This window comes from Gracilinanus agilis, chromosome 3, assembly GCF_016433145.1.
Source record: "Gracilinanus agilis isolate LMUSP501 chromosome 3, AgileGrace, whole genome shotgun sequence".
NCBI classification, from domain to species: domain Eukaryota; kingdom Metazoa; phylum Chordata; class Mammalia; order Didelphimorphia; family Didelphidae; genus Gracilinanus; species Gracilinanus agilis.
This window is the reverse complement of record NC_058132.1, coordinates 172,527,728-172,551,063: the sequence shown is the minus strand read 5'-3', so window position 1 is coordinate 172,551,063 and position 23,336 is coordinate 172,527,728.

Sequence of the window (23,336 nt, the reverse complement as noted above, 5' to 3'; positions counted from 1 at the left end):
TGATATTCCTTTGAACGTGGCTCCTCTCTTTCTTTTCTCCATCAAGGCTGCCCTTAATGTTCATCATAGCCTGATTTAACCTATAAAAAGAGTTGACGTATAGAATGAATAGCCCCAGAATTCCATTCTCCAGAGATGAACATGAAATGCCACTAATGTCAGTGCGAAAGGACCTATGATATATGCTCTGGAAAAAGGAAGTGACTCCTTGCCTACATTCTAAACACATTTCATACCAGAGCTTTACATAATTTCAGCACAAGCACTCCCTCCTCAAGTGCCCTCTTCAAGGACTTAATGAATAAAAAATTAATTTGCCCATTGAACTGGGCTGAGAGACAACCCTTGGAATAGATAATATCTGAAACTAAAGACTAAAGTCTAATCTCATAAGGTAGCAGTGTGGTGTAGGCAAAAGACCACTGAATTTGTAGTCAGAACAACTGGGTTTGAATCCCATCTTTTCCACTTATCACTTGTGTGTCCTTGAGTTTTCTGGGATTTGGTTTCCTCATCTGTAAAATAATAGTTTAAGATGAGATTCTTTCTAAGATCATGTGTAGCTATGATTCCTCCAAGAAATAAGGAAGTCAGACCAATGAGAAAATTAATTTAGTCACGTTGACTTTTTCCTATTCCTCTTTGTATAGTAAAAATGAGAACTAACATTTACATAGTACTATTATGTGCCAGGAACCATTCTAAGCATTTTATAATTATTGTCCCATTTGATCCTCTCAACAATCCCAGAAGCAGGTGCTATCGTTATCCTCATTTTACAGAAGAGAAAACTGAGGCCAATATGGATTAAGTAACTTGCCACATGTCACACAGTTGGTGTTTGGGGCTGGATCTGAATTTAGGACTTCTTGACCCTACACCTGGCACTCTATCTACTGTGCCATTTAGCTGCTCCATGTAGAAAATTATTCTGAGTTTTATATTCCAAGACAGCCTGGGGTGCAAGGGGTTCACTTAAGCAGCAAGTGAGCTTGCAGAAGCAATCAGATTGAGAGCAGAAGGGATTTATATGTTAAGAGCCTTACTACTTTGTTGTTTAATAGTTTTCAGTCATGCCTGGCTCTTTGAGAACGAACATATTTGGGGTTTTCTTGGCAAAGATACTGGAGAGATTTGTCATTTCCTCTTCAGCTCATTTTACAGATGAAGAAACTGAGTCAAACAGGGTTAAGTGATTTGTTCAGGGTCACACAGCTAGTAAGTATCTGAGACTGGATTTGAGTTCAGGAAGTTAAGTCTTCCTGACTCCAGAACAAGTACTCTATGCACTGCACCACCTAATTACCTTACTACTTATAGAAAGGTAATATTTACTCATGCCTTATGTAGCTTTGTAGCTTATAAAGCACCTTTTCTCACACACTAAAAAACCCTCTTAAGTAGGTAGTATAAATATTAATAACTCTGTTTCCCATCTTATATCCATCTCTGGGCTACCCTACCCCCAACTTGCATTTACCAATATGGTTCCTTCTAGGATACAACTAGCCCAGGTTCAAGGTATTCTGTGGGTCCACTCCTAAAACTATAGCTCACCATCCCCCCACCCCCAGCATTTCCTCTTTTAAGTAGTCAGATAGAAGAAATAATCAGATCAAAGCAAGTATAATTATCGAAATATCATTGTTAAAAGCATTTTCCTTATAAATCTAACGACACTATCTTGTAAATATATATAGCTCTTGTTGCTGTCATTGAGTCATTTCAGTCTTGTCTGACTCTTTGTGAACCTTTCTTGGCAAAGATACTAGTGTGGTTTGCCATTTCCTTCTCCAATTCATTTTACAGATGAGGAACTAAAGCCAACAGCGTCAAGTGACTTGTCCAAGGTCACAGTGTCTGAGACCAGATTTGAATCCAGGAAGATAAGTCTTCCTGCCACCAGGCCTGGCATTCTATCCACTGTGCTACCTAGCTGCCCCTAAAATATATTTTTACAATATTTATTTTAAAATATGTATAATATTTTAAAATAATATTATATGTATATATAACATTATATATATAGAATCATAATATGGAATATTATATATATATGGCATCAGCAACAAAAGATGTACACAGAGAAGACACAAATAGAGAATCATCTCCATAAAGTAAGTAAGAATGTGGCTAGGGTGAATGTGAAGAATGGAACTCACACCTGTGATGCCAGGTTACAGAAATCTTTCTCCTTTCTCCTTTCTCTTACTCCTTTTGGCCTTGGTCTTACAGTTTCTTGTGGACATTGTTAAATACTTAGAAAAAGCAAATACCCTTACCATAAGGCCAGCAAAAACTTCCCTCGGTTTATGCCTCAGAAACTTGACTGAGAAGTTGTTCCCTAAGAAGAAGATTCTCAGCTTCAGATGAAAAGTTTTTCATGAAGAATTGAATAAGGTCATTCCAGACAGTTAATGGCCTTGGTCTCAGCCTTCCTACTATGGGATTAGGTGTCCTAGATCAGAGACTTCCTGTTTACTTATGGTGACTGAGCAACATTCTTCTGAAATTTGCATTTTTGCATTCTAGACCACAATATAGGCAATGATAATTTCCCAAGAACCACAAAACACCCCTATTATTCAGACTTCCCTTAATTTTTCTTTAATTTTCCCTTAATTTAACTTCTCAGTTTCTCCCATGTATCCATGTACATGGGTACAGAGTTAGTCTATGACCACTAGGTAAGAGCATTCTTTTTCTTTGCTAAATTCTTCACATGCAAATGTTACTACTTAAGTTCTTAAAAGGATAAATTCTAAAAATGGGTTTGACCTGTGTCCTTACACACAGATGAGAAAAAAATAAAATGAAGTTAGATGTGGTTAGAGGCTGACACAATAAATGATCCATAGGCCAGGGGAAACACTAAACATTCTGGATTTCAATTTAGTCCAAATCTTGAGTGCCACACACCTATGCCAAAAATCTCAGATTTAGAATTAGTTCTAGAATTCTTCCAAAGTTTGTGTCTCCTTTTCTGATGATGAGTCCTACTGGCAGAGTCAAGTATCCTTTAGGAAATGTGTTGCTACATATTTGCTATATTTGCTACATTTCCCAGAATGTCCTGGTTCAGTCTGTTCCAGTGAGGAGGGATGGGATGGGGAGAAAAAGGACATATAGAGTTTACTGGAGTAGCAGACTTGAAGCCATTGAGTAAATGTTTTATTGTGCATTGCATCCTTGTTATTTTATCTATTAATTTGCTTATTGCTTCTATGCTAAGAGTAAATACAATAGTATCCAGTATTCAAGCATGTGCATCTACTTTTGTGGAGACACAGTTACATTTTGCCAAAGACATGTGAATAGCTTTTACTAAAATACATCAAGTTCAATAAGAGAAGGTGTGTTTTTGTTTGTCTGCTAGTGACTGGGGGCTCAGAGCTAATTTTGATTGGGTAAATCTTCAGGTCCATATACCCCTTAGTAATAAGTCAGTTCAATTTTGTAGTGATAACTGGAACTGAGGGAACCATCAGAAGCATGATTTATACAAACCACCAGGGCAAACGTGGGATACACCCAGGTCCTGACTCAGATATTAACTATTAGTACCACTTAGTCATTAAATTAATAAGTAGAAGAGCCAAGTCTCAAATCCAGTTCCTCTGACTCCAATTCCAGGGCTCTCTCCACATTACTGCATAAGATCTTTTAAATGTATTTTTTTTTCTAAATCTGGGGTATGTCAGAGTTCACACATAGTTAGGAAGCTAAGTCTTTTCTCAGTGATTAGAAAAATTGAATTGTGAATTAAAGGAAGTAAGACATTGAGTTAGGAGCTAAAGTTCACCAAGCTGAGAAATAGATTGAAGAAGGGAAAATCTTAGAAAAGAATAAAGAAAATTTGAGTGCAAAGAAGGCTGGAGTAAAGGGTCTAAACGTGGTGAGATCAGAGAAATGAGGTTAGCAACCCTCTGTCTACTGTGGCTGATTTTTTATGGCACTATTCCTCCTTTTATTTAAAGGGACTCCCTCCTTAAAAGGCAATTTCTATGCCCTTATAGCTGGTAGGACTTTGATAAAAAGGAAGAAAATTCAAAAGAAATATAGCTATGCAGAGATGATGCAGGTAAGTGTTTCAGTTCCTGCTCAGAAAGGGAGATGGGCACCAGGTTGAAAGAGTCATAGATTAAGTTCATAACCTCTTATTTCCTTTCACAATTCTGTAATGGGGAAGCCAAGGTAGAAAGGCAGTTTGTGATAATTGAATAATAATTGAAACATACTGAATTTCGGTGTTGGAAATGATGGTCTATGTCATTCTCTCCAGAATTGGTGACCTGTGGTAAGTAAATGTTCTTTCAGGTCTGATATCCATCAACCTTCAAGCACAGACCTCCTTCTTTCCTTGTTCCACCATTGTTCTGACTCAGTGCAAGAGACACATATGATTGAAATGAGACCTCCTCTAGTTATGACCAATAGAATACTGTGTTTTCTTAGCCTTCCAAAGGGGATAAATAGGAAGCAAGGATGGCCAGGAAGGATGGGGCAGAATGAGTGTTAGGGGTCAGCTGTATGCCAAATTTGAAATCTAGAGGAATTTCTATGGGCCTAGTGATCTTTGAAAATGATTTTTAGAGGCTGTATAACAAGATATGCAATAAAAACTCCAGGCCAAAATTTAGCTGTCTGTGCTTAATCAGAGCAGAATTATTTTTCCAGAAGAAAAGCAGGGATAGGGCCCCAACAGCTCCCTTAGATGATACATATCATGACATCTGGCAGAAAACACATTCATTCTAGGAACATTGAAGAGAAAATTCTTGTTCTTGTATGGACTGGATTCAATGCCCTCTGATAATCTGTTCTTTTGTGACTATTAGCTCTCTCATTTGCAAACTATATAGCTCTACCAATATAGAAACTTCCCATCTTCAGCCATGGCACTAGAAATGAATATATTATTCTAGATGTTTTTCATCTGTTTTCTAAGAGGACCAGTGACCACACAGGGTGATATCTTGACTTGCCTATGAATTGAATTTAAGTGAGGCTGAATTGCACAGTCATAAGCCTCATTTTCTCTCCCAGTCATCAAAGTCTAACGGCAAGACAAAAGTCAGGAAGATTGTCAATAGCCCAGGATGTAGTGGATGACCGTGGCATATTCCATGTCTGACCAAACTCTAGGTACTTCACAGAACCTGCTTCAACCCCCTTTATGGACATGGGAAAAATGGTTCTCTTCCTCCCATCCTACCAGGATAAGTCTTCATATCTTTGAAGTAGAAGTCCCCTCAAATCACTAATGGTTTTGAGGCCTATAGATTACCATCAATCTGGTTCAGCCCATCTGCTGAGACAGGTTTATAAGAGTATGGTCACTGAACATGCTTAAGTTTTGGGGAGCTATGGATGAGAGTTGGGTGAAAGGTGGACACCAAACATGGATTAGCATCCCTGAAAATGGTTCAACAAGCCCTCACACCAGAGGTGCTAGTCCTCCCTGGACACTCTGAACTATTCTAGATAATGTCTAATCAGAGAACAAAACAGTGGGACTCCTTTGGGTTTAAGGGGTCAGTTCTTTCTCCCAAAAGTCTCTACTTGGGATAGAGACCTAGGCTGGAAAATGGAAAATGTAGGAAGAAATTGAGATACTTTGAGATCCACACCTTGGGGAAACTGCTATTAGAGGGGAGGGAGTCAGAGAATAACTAATAAGGGAAAAATAAAGTAGAAAAAACCCTAAAATTACCAAAGATTTTAGAAAGAAAAAACTCAAAGACCTTGGACAAAAGCATAAATCAACAGGGAAAACATTAACATGAGGAGGAAACACAGCCTCTAGATCTAGTAAGCAAACTCTGGAATCTATGAATAAATACTATAAAACAAAGGAAAACAATTTGTATATAATGAGATAAGGGCCCTGTGGAATTCGAGAAGAACATGGAACTATAGCACTAATGATGGGTACAGGGAAGCCTGAAAGATCTGCGTGACTTTGCACAGAATGAAGTAAAAAGAGCCAAGAAAACAACATACATAATAATTAAAACAATGCAAATAAAAAAGAACTCCACACCAAAAAATCCAAAGTGAATATAATAAAATTATAAATATCAAGCACAAGTTGAGTGAAGGGATATGATTATACCCCTTTACTTACCGCTTTGTGGAGGTGAGAGGTTCACACTCATTATACATTAAACATATTTTCTGACATTTTCCTCTTTTTTATTTTATCTTTAATAAATACTATTTGTTATATGGAATGGTTCTCAAGGGGACAGGGATGTATACTGGGGATAATTATGATGTAAAGAAAACAACAATAAAAGCATTTTAAAAATAAAATTAAAATAGTATGAAAAATATTTCATGACCAAGAAGATTTCTAGGGCATTAGACTATAGTTGTTGTGTACTTGTTCATTTGTGACCAATTCTTCGTGAATTCCATGGACAACAGTTGCCATTCTGTCCTCCAGTATCTCTTGAAGTCTATGCATCTTGAAGTCTATCATGTTCCATGTCCAGTCATGCTTTCATGATACTATCTATCTCATCCTTTGCCATCCCCTTCTCCTTTTGCCTTTGATGTTTCCCAGCATCAGAGCCTTTTCAAATGAGTCCTGTCTTCTCATAATGTGACTAAAGTATTTAATCTTCAGCTTCCATATTTATCCTTCCCCTATCTGACCTCCCTTCAATTTGAAGTAAAACTATTAATGACTATTCTTTGGATTTGACTTCATCCATTTTGAATTCACCTCACTGTACTATCATTTAGCTTATATCTCTTTATCTTTTCCAAAAGAATTATATAAAAGCCTTTGTCCAATACTTTGCTGAATCCAGGAATAGTATGATGACAGTATTTCCCTTACTTATCAGCCTAGTGAGCCTATCAAAAAAGAAAATTAGGTTAATCTGACATGACTTTTTTTTGCTATAGCCATGATGATGGTAAGCGATCACTGTCCCTTCTAAATGTTTACAAACTACCCTTTTAATTGTAAAAAATAAATGTAAATGAATGGATTATTGACTATAAACTGATTTGATACCCTGCCTGTTGTGCTTACAAAGTACCTTCAGTTTATATAATTGAAGTGAAGCTCATAAGTGAACTTATCTTCAGAGTCAAGCTCAAGGTTGCTAAGGAGACTCTTGTTATATAAAAACAAATTATTTATTGAGAATAAAAGGATAAAAAAAGGATTTCCAACTCTAAGGGATTCTAACTCCACCCAAATAAGGCTCCCTGGTTCTGCAAGGAACCTTTTTTCCTGTTTCCACAAGCTATACTGATCCTTCCTGATCTGACTAACCCAAATTTTCACTATTCTACAATAAACTAACACTATTATTCTTATTAGAAGTTATAAAAACAACAAAGACCAGCTGGCTGAGCCTCAGCAAGAACCAAATTAGGACTCTGAGCCTTAGAGGACTCAGAGTCCAAACCAAAGACCAGATCTTTCTTTGGTCTTCTCATATATAAAAACAATTTATAAAACAGCAATATACAGTCACTAGGGTTCCCCAAGTTGAAAAAGGAAAATTACTTAGGTCCTTCAGGTTTTTTGCCTCCTTTTCTTTTATCTCAGAGAAGAGAGATAAAAGAAGATGTCACCTCCTCTCAGCACTCCAAGAGAGGGAGAATAACTCCTACCCCTCAGAGTAACTGCAACACCCAGAGACTGTCACAGAAAAACTGTTAAAATTGTTAACATTTGAAACGCACTCTGTCTCAGATCTGCTTAAAACTTCAATTCTTTCTCAAGCTAGCTTCTCTGCTTCTTATCTCTAAACTACTATAGGAAGACAATTTCTAATATCATCTTTATAATTCCCCCCCCCCTTCGAGCATATGGAGAGATAAAAAAAAAATCTCTCCCATATGCCTGCTATTCTATATAATTCTAAAGCTATACCTAACCATATTATTATTATTACATCCCCCCCCCAAATAGTCTTAATCTTATGCTTATCTTATCCTATTCTTATTGCTACACCTTATAAATGCTAACCTGCATTAGGGATATAAATCAAAGAAAAGAAAAGTTCAATGAAAACAAATAATCAATGAAAGCATACTTGCACAAATGCAAGTGCAAAATATACAGTTACAGAATTTCAAAATGCAAGATGCAAAATGCAAACTATTGAAAAACTTTTGAAACAATAAAATACAGTTACTAAATGGTAAAACATTGTGGAACAATCCAATGTAAAGGACTTTGCTACTAGAAGCGATGCAAACAGCCAGGACACTCTTGAAGGACGTATGAGAAAGAATGCTAACTACACTGAGAGAAAGAACTATGAAAAAAAAATGCAAAAACAAAACATATAACATCACTTATCACATGTATATATGGGATTGTGAGAAAAAAAAAACACCTGATCTCTAGCACAAAGACTCTTCACTTTTCTTTTTGTTTTTAAAATTTGGATGTTTTCCCTTTTCTGGTTCTGAGGCCTTGTTCTCATTCTCTGGAACTTCTCAGAGGACACTTCTATTGGGCTTTATATCTAGTAGACATTTAATAAATATAAATGTTTTAAATCTGGACTTGTAGTTTCATAGGGAAGTCCCAGTAAGAAAACTCTCTACCCTTATAGATCAGCAACTCTTCTGCAATTTATAATCTTAGAAATTTGCCTGAGGCACTGAGAGTTTCTGTGATTTGCCCAGAATGACAGGTTTGGAGCTGGTGGGAACCTTAAAGGATGTCTAGTTTAACTTCCTCATTTTTCAGATGAGAAACTAGGGATACCCAATAGATTTGAACCAGGACTTCCTTTGACTCTGACTGACACTGATTCCTCCTACTTGGTCCTTTCAGATATCCTATTTCCTCAGCCTTTTAAAAATGAGGAATATTTTCTCTGAGGCCTCCTACAACTTTATCAGTCCATGTTCTGTGTTCTGTATTCTAAATTCCTTCTTGTTTTCTTTTGTTTTAATCTTTACCTTCCACATAAGAATCAATACTGTGTATTGGTTTCAAGGCAGAAGAGTGGTAAGGACTAGGCAATGGGTCTTAAGTGACTTGCCCAGGGACACATAGCTGGGAAGTATCTGAGGCCAGGTTTGATCCCAGGACCTCCCCTCTGTTGGCCTGGTTCTCAATACATTGAGCTACCCAGCTGCCCCCTTCTTCTTGTTTTAATAATTTATGATTCTAGATTTAAAAAGTCTTGCAAGATCACAACCTCTCACTAAAAGACTACTTAATGTATGTAAATTGTTCTTTGGGGTTTGGAGCAAGAAGAAAGGGAGAGAATTTCATCATACCAGAATACTATTTCTTGAAAAATAAAGGCGGGAAATTGTTCTCTCCCTTTCTTCTTGCTCCAAACCCCAAAGAACAATTTTCCGCCTTTATTTTTCAAGAAATAGTATTCTGGTATGATGAAATTCTCTATCCAGATTCATCAAAAGGAAAAATTTCTCTTTAATAATAAGCACAGAAAACAAATAGCAAGAAAGTGATATGTAGCAGATGTGGAAATTAACATGGAATTGAAAGGAATTAAGATTGGTTGAAGAGAAATCAGATAGTAACCAACATAATTTGAAAATAAAAGTATAGAGAATTAATATTCAGCTATCCTTATTTGAAGGAGTGCAATACTGCCATTTCCAACTGATTCTGGGTAGCTCACATTAGAATGGGAAATGAAGTGTTTTAGAGCCAAAAACCACAGGTTTGGGTCAACTTCCCTAGTTCCTTGTGGTTTTCTCAACTGGAAAACCTCATTGCTCAGAACATCTGGGAATGGGCCAGCCAGGAATATTCCAGGAGAGGTTAGGCCAATGGCCAGTGTCATCATCTTGTCAACCAATGAGAAACCATGACCAGGCATGGGTCGATGGCAGTGGAAACCAATGAGACTTCTTAGTGATTCTGTGAGGGAACTTTTATTGGCTGGTTGATCTTGTCTGATTATGGGCTAAGCTTTCCAGCTCTACAGGGTGGAAATTGAAAGCAGGACTTGGGGAAGAAAGAGAAATTTATCTTTTCTATTTTGTGTTCTCTTTGGCATAGACCTTTTATACTTAGGTGCCCTCGCCAGAATTATGCTTCCTTGACCAGGAGAGTTAGTCTCTTTCCCAGCTACTGCCTTTCTCCTACCAAGTCTGAGTTATGATTTCATTTCAATGAGGAATCTAAGTTGTGTGCACCATTTAAATTGCAAGATTACACCAGGTTATTTGGGTGTATCTGCAAGGATTTGTGCCTTGTTTCTTTTGAATTTCGTAAGAATTAACTAGTAACTAATAAATTAGGAGTAGAACCTATTTAGGGAATGAAATTGAAGGCTGATTAGGTCAGGTGGCATGAGAACCTTGCTAACAGTGATAATGCCATTGCTTCAGTCCTTAAATGCGCCAGTTATCTTCTCTGAATTCCTCAGCTCCAAATTTAGTTCTAATCCTGATCGAACCCTCTCCCAGCTATGTAAATCTAAGGTCAAAAAATTGATCAGGTAAAGGGGGTGGATAAATAAGTGCAAAAGTGCCCTTGCTTTTGGAGAGGCAACCCCAAATTCATGGGCATTTAGATTCATTATTAGAACTAAACTGGCAGTTTGATCTGCCTTGTCTTCTATGCATCTTGTGGATTAATTGTCCCAAGTATTTGAGCCTTTTTCTGATGAATGGTTCATGGTTTTCACGAAGTTGGATTAAATTCCCAATCTCAAAATCAGACTCCGTCTTTACCTATTGACTCTACAGACTCTGACCTTGTAGGTTGAGGACGGGAGGAGTCTGCTTTGTTGGGGTGCCAAATGCTTCAGGGGCTGCCTTGGCAGTAGTCACTCCTCTGCATTACTGGGAATTCCAAGACTGGCTGCCAAAAACATAGCCATGCAAATTAGAGGACCTCACAAGCTTCTGAAAGAACTTAGACTAAACCAAAGAGAAATCATAAGGCATTAAGATGGAAAATGCAACTCACTGTACCTAGATAAGAGTTCCTTAGGACCCCAGAAACAGGTCTTGATATTCAGCACTTGAGATTATAACACTGATGAGTGTAGTTCAGTTTCTTACCCTTCAAAAAGTACTAGATACAGATTTTTGACAACTTCAGAATTTTTCTTTTTTTTCTGTCATTCCTTCAGGAGTCAAATGGTTACTCTTGCAAAGGTTAAGTGGGAATCCTGGAGGCATCAGGAAAGTAAAATGTACCTGCATCCAACAAGCAAGAGAGAAAGCATAATATGCTAGAGAGACAATTATGGATTCAGAGTGAGGAGATGCGTGTTTGGATCCTGTCTTAACTAGTCAGGGGACCTTTGACAAGATATTTCCCTCTCTGGGCCTTTGTTTCTTCATCAGTGAAATGAGGATAAAAATATTCCCTCTCTTTACTATGGAGTTATTGTGGGTGAAGAAATCCTTGTGAAGTTCTTCAAGACATATTTTCATTTATTATTATTTTTTTTTAAACCCTTGTACTTCGGTGTATTGTCTCATAGGTGGAAGATTGGTAAGGGTGGGCAATGGGGGTCAAGTGACTTGCCCAGGGTCACACAGCTGGGAAGTGGCTGAGGCCGGGTTTGAACCTAGGACCTCCTGTCTCTAGGCCTGACTCTCACTCCACTGAGCTACCCAGCTGCCCCTATTATTTTTATTTATTTGTTTGTTTGTTTGTTTGTTTGTTTATTTGTATTTTTTGCCACCCTAGAATTTTTTTTTATTTTTAGAAAATTTTTCCATGGTTACATGATTCATATTTTTAATTTCCCCTTCACCCCCTCAATCTCCACCCCCCATAGCCAACACACATTTCAACTGGTTTTAACAAGTTTCATCAATCAAGACTTATTTACATATTATTGATAGTTGCATTGGTGTGGTTGTTTCGAGTTTACTTCCCCAATCATGTCTGCAGCAACTCATGTGTTCAAGCAGTTGTTTTTCTTCTGTGTTTCCACTCCTGCGGTTCTTTCTCTGAATGTGGGTAGTGTTCTTTTCCTTAAATCCCTCAAAATTGTCCTGGGTCAATGCATTGCTGCTAGTACAGAAGTCCATTCGATTTTACCACAGTGTATCAATGTTCTTCTGGCTCTGCTCCTTTCACTCTACATCAATTCCTGGAGGTCATTCCAGTTCACATGGAATTCCTCCAGTTTATTATTCCTTTGAGCACAGTAGTATTCAATCACCAACATATACCAAAATTTGTTAAGCCATTCCCCAATTGAAGGGCATACCCTCTTTTTCCAGTTTTTTGCCACCACAAAGAGCACGGCTATAAATATTTTTGTACGAGTCTGTTTATCTATGATCTCTTTGGGGTACAAACCCAGCAATGGTATAACTGGATCAAAGGGCAGGCATTCTTTTAGCGCTCTTTGAGCATAATTCCAAATTGCCATCCAGAATGGTTGGATCAGTTCACAACTCCACCAGCAATGCATTAATGCCTCAATTTTGCCACATCCCCTCCAACATTCATTACTCTCCCTTGCTGTCATTTTAGCCAATCTGCTAGGTATGAGGTGATACCTCAGAGTTGTTTTGATTTGCATTCTCTAATTATTAGAGATTTAGAACACTTTCTCATATGCTTATTGATACTTTTGATTTCTTTATCTGAAAATTGCCTATTCATGTCCCTTGCCCATTTATCAATTGGGAAATGGCTTGATTTTTCTATAAAATTGATTTAGTTCTTTGTATATTTGAGTAATTAGAACTCTGTCAGAATTTTTTGTTATAAAGATTTTTTCCGAGTTTGTTGTTTCCCTTCTGATTTTGGTTGCATTGTTTTTGTTTGTACAAAACCTTTTTAATTTAATATAATCAAAATTATTTATTTTATATTTTGTAATTTTTTCTAACTCTTGCTTGGTTTTAAAATCTTTCCTTTCCCAGAGATCTGACAAGTATACTATTTTCTGTTCACTTAATTTACTTATAGTTTCCTTCTTTATATTCAAATCATTCACCCATTTTGAATTTATCTTGGTGTAGGGTGTGAGATGTTGATCTAAACCTAATCTCTCCCATATTATTTTCCAATTTTCCCAGCAGTTTTTGTCAAATAGTGGATTCATGTCCCAAAAGTTGGGCTCTTTGGGTTTATCATACACTGTCGCGCTAATGTCATTAACCCCAAGTCTATTCCACTGATCCTCCCTTCTGTCTCTTAGCCAGTACCATATTGTTTTGATGACCGCTGCTTTATAGTATAGCTTAATATCTGGTACTGCTAAGCCACCTTCCTTCACGGTTTTTTTTCCATTATTTCCCTTGATATTCTTGATCATTTTTCTTCCAAATGAAATTTGTTATAGTTTTTTCTAATTCAGTAAAGAAGTTTTTTGGTAGTTTGATAGGTATTTGAGTAGAATGGTCATTTTTATTATGTTATCTCATCCTACCCATGAGCAGTCAATGTTTTTCCAATTGTTTAGATCTAGTTTTAATTGTTTGGAAAGTGTTTTGTAGTTGTGTTAGTATAATTCCTGTTTTTGTTTTGGTAGATAAATTCTTAAGTATTTTATATTGTCTAGGGTGATTTTAAATAGTGTTTCTCTTTCTAACTCTTGCAGCTGTGATGTGTTCTTATTCTTCTTTTGGATCTTTTTAAGCTACCCCACTCCCTGCCCTCACCCTTCCTAGTGTTACTTCCCTCTCCACCAGTCCTTTTGTTACCCTTCTACTTCTCTATAGGGCATGAATCAATACTCTGCCCCAATGGATCTGATTGTTCTTCACTTTTTAAGTTGATTTCAATGCACTTAAGTATTAAGTATTTCCTCTCTCTAAGCTCTTTACCCTTACAGTGTATTGTTATTTTTCCCTGTCGGTCCCACATGCTTCTTTATGGAATATAAATTTATTCCTTTTTGTTTGTTTTCCTATTTTTCTCATTACCTTCTTCCCCCCTCTAGTTTTATATATATTTATACATACATACATATATATNGTGTTTTGTTTTTAATCAGTTCTTATAATCCCCTCCCTTGTTGTACTTCCCTTTCTCCCCTCTCCCACCTTATTCCCCTCTTATTATTCTTTAAAGCTTCGCTCAGAGCTCCCCAAGCCCTCTCCCTCCCTAGTATTGCTTCCCTCCCCACCAGTCCATTTTTTACCCTTCTACTTCTCTATAGGGCATGAATCAATTCTCTGCCCCAATGGATCTAATTGTTCTTCCCTCTTTAAGTTGATTTCAATGCACTTAAGTATTGACTATTTCCTCTCTCTAACCTCTTTACCCTTACAGTGTATTGTTATTTTTCCCTGTCCCACACGCTTCTTTATGGAATATAAATTTATTCCTTTTTGTTCATTTTCCTATTTTTCTTATTATTACCTTCTCCCCCCCCGACATTTCATCCTATACAGTTTGTCCCTGTTCCCTCTATGTAAATTTCTTCTAGTTACCCTGTTGGTAATAACAATTTTAATATTTGCCAATATTTTCTTTTCTTCTTGGGATACAAATTGATTGAACTTGTTGGGTCCCTTAAAGAAAAGAAGTTTTTCTCCTTCCCCCATTTTCTTAATTACCTTATGTTAATTCTCTTGAGTTCTGGGTTTGGACAGCAAAGTCTCTGTTTAAGTCCAGTTTTTTCTTGATGAATGTTTGGAAGTCCTTGATTTTATTGAATGACCATACTTTCCCCTTCAATAATATAGTTACTTTTGCTGGATAGTTGATTCTTGGTTGTAGACCCAGTTCTCTTGCTTTCCAGAATATTGTGTTCCATGCCTTCTGGTCCTTCAATGTAGATGCAGNATAAATTTATTCCTTTTTGTTTGTTTTCCTATTTTTCTTATTACCTTCTTCCCCCCTCTAGTTTTATATATATTTATACATACATATATATATATATATATATATATATATATATCTCGCTTGATATTTCATCCTATATAGTTTGTTGCTGTTCTCTCTATGTAAACTTCTTCTAGTTACCCTGTTGATAATAACACTTTTATAATATTTGCCAATATCTTCTTTTCTTCTTGGGATACAAATTGATTGAACTTATTGGGTCCCTTAAAGAAAAGAATTTTTCCCCTAACCCCATTCTCTTAATTACATTATGGTGATTCTCTTGAGTTCTGTGTTTGGGCAGCAAACTCTCTGTTTAAGTCCAGTTTTTTCTTGATGAATGCTTGAAAGTCCTTGATTTTATTGAATGACCATACTTTCCCCTGCAATAATATAGTCAGTTTTGCTGGATAGTTGATTCTTGGTTGTAGATCCAGTTCTCTTGCTTTCCAGAATATTGTGTTCCATGCCTTCTGGTCCTTCAATGTAGATGCAGCCAGATCCTGTGTTATGCTAACTGTGGTTCCCTGATATCTGAATGACTTCTTGTTAGTAGCTTGTCATATTTTGCCTTGGTCTGATAGTTTTTGAATTTGGCTATAATATTCCTGGAAGTTGTCAGTTGTGGATTAAATGTAGGAGGTGATCTGTGGATTCTCTCAATTTCCACTTTTCCCTCTTGTTCAAGAATTTCAGGGCAATTGTCTCTGATAATTTCTTGTAGGATGCTATCTAAACTTTTTCTTTTATCATGATGTTCTGGTAAACCAATAATTCTTAAGTTGTCTCTTTTAGCTCTGTTCTCCAGATATTTGGTTGAATCAATGAAGTGTTTCATATTCTTCTCAAATTTTTCACTTTTTTAAAATTTTGTTTAATATATTCTTGCTGCTTTGTGAAGTCATTTGCTTCTAGTTGTTGAGTTCTGTTTTTTAAAGACTGAATTTCATCCCTGGCTTTTTGGTCATCCTTCTACTTCTGGTCTGATTTTCTCTGTAGATCATCTTTTTGCCTTCTTTGGTCCATTTTCAAGCTGGCCAATTCTGACTTTTAAGATTTTATTTTCTTGTTTTAGTTAATGTATTTCCTTTTTCAAATTGTCTTCAGCCTCTCTTGATTGCTTTTTGAGTTCCTGAAGTTCTTGAGTTAATTGAACTTTGAGATCTTCCAAAGCCTGTGTCTAGTTAGCTGGAACTACTTCCTCTTCTTCTATTTCTATTTCATTTACTCTCTTTTCACTTCCTTGAAAGAAGCTGTCAATTGTCATTTCTCTTCTCTTTTTCTGTTGCTTACTCATATTTTTTTTTCCTTTTTTGTTCTGCTAGTTTGAGCAGATGTATTTAATGATCTTTGATGAAAGATCTTCCCCAGCTGGCAATGGAGGTTTGTAGTTACTTTCTCTGCTCTCTGAAGACATCTTGTCTGTCCAATTGATGGGATTAATCCTGTATTGATTGGATTAGTATTACTTTTTAATATACCCTGAGGCTAAAACCTTAGGAGGAGGGAAAAACAAACAAACCAAAAAAGAAGAAGAAAAAATGTTGGGGGGTCAAGAAGGAGAGTTTTAGCTGAGCTGAGTTGTCCAGCAGTGGGGTCCCCCTGCGCTGTCCTTGTGTTTGATCTGGTTTTCTTTCCTCTTGAAGCCCTTTGTTCTCTATCTTGGTATGAGGAAGCCTAGCTGTCTGAGGTCTGAGGTTTGGCTTTCTCTAAGCCACCATCTTCCAGGTGTTCTTGCTGTGTTTCTCTGGTTTTCTCCCCCAGTCACCTCTCCAGTGCTTGTGTTCAACTCCCCAAGTCCAGCACTAGCAAGCCCACCTGCCCTGAGATTTCCGGGGCTGGTGGAAACTCCACACAGCGTGAGGGGAAGGCATCCTGGGATTTCCCTTCTATGCCCTCAGACCCGACAGTTCAAGAATTGAAGCCTTTTTCTTGGTGTACCTCTTTAGTTGTGCTGCAGTTCTCCCTGCTCTGTCCCATTATTAGATTTAGTATCCTCTTTCTTCTCAAAGAGCATTGTTTTTTATCTTGGTGTATAATGGTGCTGAGGTTTTAAGATTCGATCTGTCTAAGCTGCCATCTTCCCAGAATTCCTTTTCTCAAGATGTATTTTTAGCGTTAGTAAGCAACCTCTTAGATAGAGGATTCAGGAAAGAAAATTGACTTTATCCATAAGGTCTTCTCTCAAAAATCTCTCTACAGGTTCTCTTCTTCCTTACTCTGCTTCTCTGGAGCAGAGAGAACTCTGGGCAGCACCACTCATTTTCAGAAGGGATTGAATCTGACTCATTTGCTGAATGCTATAGTTTGCCCTTGATAATGTAATGTGTTTCATCTTGACCACCTTTTTGGAAGGTAGAATTTTTCTGTCTTTGAAATAGGGATATTCCTAGACTGTCCACCAGAAGAGTAATATGTAATATTTTGTAGAGTTTTCCAAAATTCAGAGATTTTTTCACATATATTACCTCACTTGATCATTTCAACTATCCTGTTCAGAACGTAGTACAGGTATCATTATCCCATTAGTATTGATGATAAAACCCAAATTCAAAAAATTTAAGTGATTTGCTCCAGGGCACACAGTGGAGGAGATGCCATCATGCTATGTCAGAATAAGCCCTTGGATTTGGAGTCAGGGAAAGTGGGTTCCAATCCTCAGGTCTGCTACTTATTGTCTGTGTGACTTTGGACGAGCTATTACTCCTCAACTTTAATCTCATCATCTATGAAATGAGAGGGGACAAGTTGACCATTAAGTTCACTTTTGGCTCAGATTCTACAGCCTTACAAAGTGCTTCCCCCCACGCAATCACACATCATATCCCTTTCTCATTTCCTTGCTGGATAAAGTACCTGGCTCAGCCAGAATGGAGGGAAACCAGATCTCACCCTTCCATTATACCACATTCTGCCATACTGGGGTGATGGGGAATAGCCTGAACAAAAACTTCAAGTATACCCCTTAGCAGGGTGACTCCGTCTTCCCCCACCTTCTTCTGCATTTCTGATGTCACTTTAGGGTACCCCAGGCTCTCTAAGGAGCCCTGGAGAGAGGTGATAGTTCGTTTAGCAGTAGTCCTGCCCAGAGACAAGTGAGAGACTTCAGTGACCTCTAGAATTCCTTTCCAACCTAGGCAGCCTGCCATTTGCCAAGTGCTTTCAGTCACTGGGGGGAAGGAGTTGGTGGAAATGGTCCCTTTTTGGAAATACCTCTAAATAAGCACTGAGCTTCACTTCCCCCTTCCTTTCCCATCTTTCACTCCTTCCTCTCTCTCTCTCTCTCTCTCTCTCTCTCTCTCTCTCTCTCTCTCTCNTCTCTCTCTCTCTCTCTCTCTCTCTCTCTCTCTCTCTCTCTCTCTCTCTCTCTCTCTTTAAATCTTCTGCTTTTCCTTCTTTAGTTGCTATGGAAGCAGTGACCTCAATGGCTCAAGCAGAGTTCAGAGAAACCCACATGGAACTTGAGTGCTAAGGAGACTTCAGAGGAATAGTTCCATAAAAAATTCTAAACAGTGACAACTGCAGAGGGATATCAGAGATTTCAGAGTCTGGAGCCCACTGGCATGACTGGTTTCTACCATTGAGGTCTCAGACAGGAACACACACATACCAGCCAGTTAGGAAAATGGAAGTTTCTTCGAATGGAAGAGTCCAGATATGTGTGTGCCAGGGAGCAATGGTTGGGATCTGGGTGAAGTGGGAGAGAAAGTGTTCCAGAAAATGAAGAGAGGAGAAAGATGGGAGAACCAGGAAGAAGTAGGGGGCATAGTTAAGGCAGAAAGAAATTTGTCAGACTGAGAAAGACTAAGCCAGAAAAAAAAAACCAACAACAACAACAGAGAATTTGCCAAATTCTAACATTTTTCCCAGTAAAGGGAATAGCCAGGAATTGTTACTGTAATGCTATATCCATGGAGAAGATTGCAGTGTGTAATATGGCCAGAGGGACCTTTCTTAAATGATTCAAATCACATTTCTCTTAGAAAAAGGTAACAGCTTTGCTTTCTTTCCTCCTTGGAAGATAAAGACTAAACCTTTACTAGCACACAAAATAAGAGCTCTGTTCTTGGATTCAGAAACTGAAGGGCTCTAGAAACACTTCAACTCCTTTATCAGGTAGATATGACCATGTCTGTCACTAATTAATTAGCAAAAATAATTAATGAAGGGCAGCTAGGTAATACAGTGGATACAAGGTCAGGCTGGAGTCAGGAGGACCCAGGTTTTAGTCTGGCCTCAGATACTTCCCAGCTCTGTGACCCTGGATAAGTCACTTAACCCTGATTGCTTAGCCCTTACTGCTCTTTGGCCTTAGAATCAATACTTGGTAATGACTAAGATGGGAGGTAAAGGTTTAAAATAATAATAATAATTAATGAAAATAAGAAGCTACCAAATGATACATTCCCAGATCACCCTGCTGGTTATATCATAGGTGAGTTTTAAAAAATTATTTCATTTAAAATTTTATTTTATTTTTTATCATGAATTTAACAATCATCAACACACATGAACACTACAATATACAAAAAATACGATTGTGTCTGAAATCACAAACTTGTTTCATACAAATTTTAAATGTGTATGTTAAATTTAACACAGTAGTATCAAAATTGCTTTGTGTTCCCTTTTGAACTTTTTTTTGTGGGAGGAGTTTCTAATGTTTTACTGATGCCTATTCCTTTTATTTTCCATCCCCATCACTTACTATCTCACTCCAATAGATAATCTCGCTTGCAACAAATAGCAAAACAAGTAGACAAATTGACCACATCTGAAAATATATATCTCATTTTGTACCTGTGGTCCATATCCTCTTTTCCAGATAAGATCTTATTTGCCTCTTAGTCAGCTAGGTGGCACAGTGGACCCAAAGCTAAGCAGACCTGAGTTCAAACAGAACCTTAAACATTTATATCTGCGTAACTCAGGACAAATCTGTCTCAGTTTCCTGAGCTGTAAAATGGGGAAAATAACAGTTCTTCTACCATACTAGGGTTATTGTAAGCACCAAATGAGATAGTATTTGTTAATGCTTAGCCCTGTGCTTCACATGTAGTAGGTACTTATTAAATATTTCTTCTCTTCTTTTGCTTTAGCTCCCTAAACTCTTGGCTTTGTCTCTCTAGCATAGCCCAGAGGTATCTGCCCTATGATGTCTGTTTTTTCCTTTTCCCTTCTCTCCTTCTTCCTGTGATATTAGGATTTCTCTTCACCAAGTATCTTTTTTCTTAAGGTCTGATATCTCTTCCCCCACCCTTAATGCATATGCTATAAGACTGCTTTTTGCAATACTTATCTTCGGTGTGTTTGATGCTCCTTGTCCTAGGGGCCAGAATTGCTAGCTAGAGTCTTAGAGAGAGTAACTCATTTCAGAATTATCCTTCACCATCTTCAGGAAAGACACTCTCACAAACTCCAATTGCCAGTTTGGTAACCACAAAGTGGAAGGGTGTTTTCTTTCAAGGGAACACTTTCCACATTTTTAGGAACTAATAAATACCTACTGGTATTCCAATTTGCCCATTTAAGTCCCCATTAGGGTTTTTCAAGGCTTCAAAGACTGTCAAAAATCTTTGCAAAGGACCAGACCTGCGTAAAGTGTAGGAGTATGTGTTGGAACAGAAGTATTTCTGAAAGGTGTAGGGCATATAATCATCTCAGGAATTTATTTGGGAAGAAGTCATTGGAATTATAGCTCTATAGTTAAAATATCTCAAGGGCCAATCTAGTACAGTCTCCTCATTTTAGTGACAAGAAAACTGAGACCTATAGGTATTAAATAATTTTCCCTTGGACACACAAGTAACGAGCATCAGAGGTGGGATTTGAACCCAGATCATCTGGTTTGAGTCTGTGCTTAGATCATAGAGTTAGAACAGAAGAGAGACTTAGAGACCATAGCCCAACTCTTTCCCTTCAATTACTAGGAAATTGAGACATATCAATTTGCTATGTTAGGTAAGCAACTTGCCCCAGATTATACAAGTACTAGGGCAAATCTGGGACTTAAATTTAGGGCCTATAAGATGAAAGATTTTAGTAGTAAACATTTCTTGAGCATAGTAGAACTTTTGGGGGTAGCTAGGTAGCACAGTGGATAGAGCACCAGGGCTAGAGTCAGGAGAACCTGGGTTCAAATCTGATCTCAGACATTTCTTAGCTGTGTGACTATGGGCGAGACACTTAACCCCAATTGTTTAGCCCTCACCACTCGTCTATCTTAGAATTGATACTAAAATAGAAGGCAAGAGTTTTTAAAAAATGGACCTTTTTGTAGAAATGGAATAGGAAATATATTGATTAAGTATTGATAAGATTGATAATCTTGGACTCTGGGGGTTATAGGAGAAAGAGAGATCAAACCTGTCTTAAAAGGTTTCTACCTTGACTGTGAGAATTCACTGTGAAGAGAAAGCTGTCAAATCTGCTATATTAGAAAACAGTTTTAGGAAAAGAAGGACAAAGGCCAGTTTTGTCTGAACTCTGGGAGACATCTTAAACCTGTACTTTGCCTCTGCTATATTGGACTAACTGACTATATTTACTTGGAGACACTATTAACAATATTCACTTATTTTAATAAAGATTATAGATTAGGTTTTAGTCAGATAGCATGTTTTGAGTTTTTTTTAGTAAGTATTAAGTAGTTCAGAGTAGCTTGAAGAAACTAAAGAGTTTGCCGTGAGGCAAATGTAGGAAAGTGGGTGGATATATAGTATCCCTTTATTGTTAAGGCTTTCCTTGTTACTAATCCTTATATGCATATCTGTTAAATATAAATAAATAGATTTTTATATAAATATATAGTCTCCAAGCAAATTACATATTGTCCTGGTGAAAAGTCACTCCTGGCTTTCCTTCAGGGAGGAAAGCTGAAAGATACTTTTGTGAACATCAAACAAAGTATTTTATCATAGCATCCTCCTCAGCAACATCAAGAATAATCTCAATACTTCATTTGGTGAGTTTAATAGGAATTTCAGAGCCTACAAACTCCATTTTTGGTCAACAACAATTTACCTGGTAGTTTAGAATTCTCACTCTCAGGAGAGGCAGGATAGCCATTAGAACATAGGCAGCTGCTGACAACCTGCAGTACCTGTGTGTGGAACTCCAGGGGGCTATGTAAGCCTTCTCCCAGTCAGCTGCAACTCATTAAGCAACTTAGCTTTTTAAAGCTTGCTGTGTTGTTTTACTGAGACAGTGTAGCAATACATTTTGCAAATCATGTATCTGCTTACATTTTTATTCTTAACCACGCCAGCAAAAATACATGATTGGATTGGTTTTGAATGTTTAAAACCTGTGTTGTCCTTGACAATACAGCAAACCATATCATATTTACCTCTCCTGGTTTTGATCCTGGCTTGTTTATTTACAATGATTAGAGCTTTAATGGCTATTGTAAAGAGATAGAACAAGACTACTGGAAATGACATTAAGGAACAACTGACGTACCTGATCACAAAATTAGAATGCATGGAAGCATAGTACCAGGAATTAGTAAAAGCAAAAACAACTATGCAGGGAATAGTGGAGCAAAGGCAGCAAGGTTAGAGGGTACAGAGAAACTTGGTACACCAACAAAACTCCAACTAGAGAGGCATTGGAGTCAAACCCTGCAACCATGTTCCCTCTACGGGAAATCCCTATGGTGCCACCAGCCCATAAGAGGTTTACTCAGGCAGACCTCGATGCCAGAAAGAAAAGAATACCAAAATTTGAGGATGAACCAATGCAAGTGGTCAGGGAATTTAAGAGGGTTATTAATATCTTTGATCCTTTGTATAAGGACTTTGAAGTTTTGATGGACAAAGTCCTGACAGAACATAAAAAACAATGTATTATTGAGGAATGTAATAAAAATCCCACAATTCCCAACTGGCCAGCCTCTGACCCAAGATGGGAATATTCCTCAGTCACTGCTTACAGGGAATTAGTCATAAGTGTAATAGGTGGATAATGTGGCTAATAAATGGAGCTGGTGGTACAAGTGAATCACCTGGGCCTGGGAGCCTGTAACTACAATAGCAGGTGATTTGGGACTCTCAATGATGTGTAACCTGAGCTGTGATGCCAAGTCAGTCTCCCTGCTACCTTATAGGCTCCTTTAAGGTGGAGAGTGAGGGGCCCTCCCTGCTGGAGTAACTGCCTTCCTGTTGGGTGGAAGCAGAACTCAACAGGAAGTGGAGCTTGCACACTTCCTGGAACAATGGAGGCCTGCCCAGTACTTTCTTTAAAGTCAACTGGTTGATATTCTTCCCCTCTCCTCAGCCCCTTAGCCCAAGATGATGTTATAAATAATTACAGAAACTCTCTGTTTCATGCTAAGGATTTTATTTTAACACAGAAGGGAAAACTGAGGTAAGAGGGTTTAGGGCTCTTGAGAGGCTGTTGCTAGGGGTGACTGGCAAGTGTTGGCTATGGACCTAGAAGGTAAGGTCAGGCTGAAGGAACCAGCCCTCAGCCAGATATAGTCTGACATTGCCCTGATGTTGTACGATCCACCAGCTAACAGATATATTTGTTAAGTTGGTATAGGGGTGTCCCTGTTGCTAGTCTACTC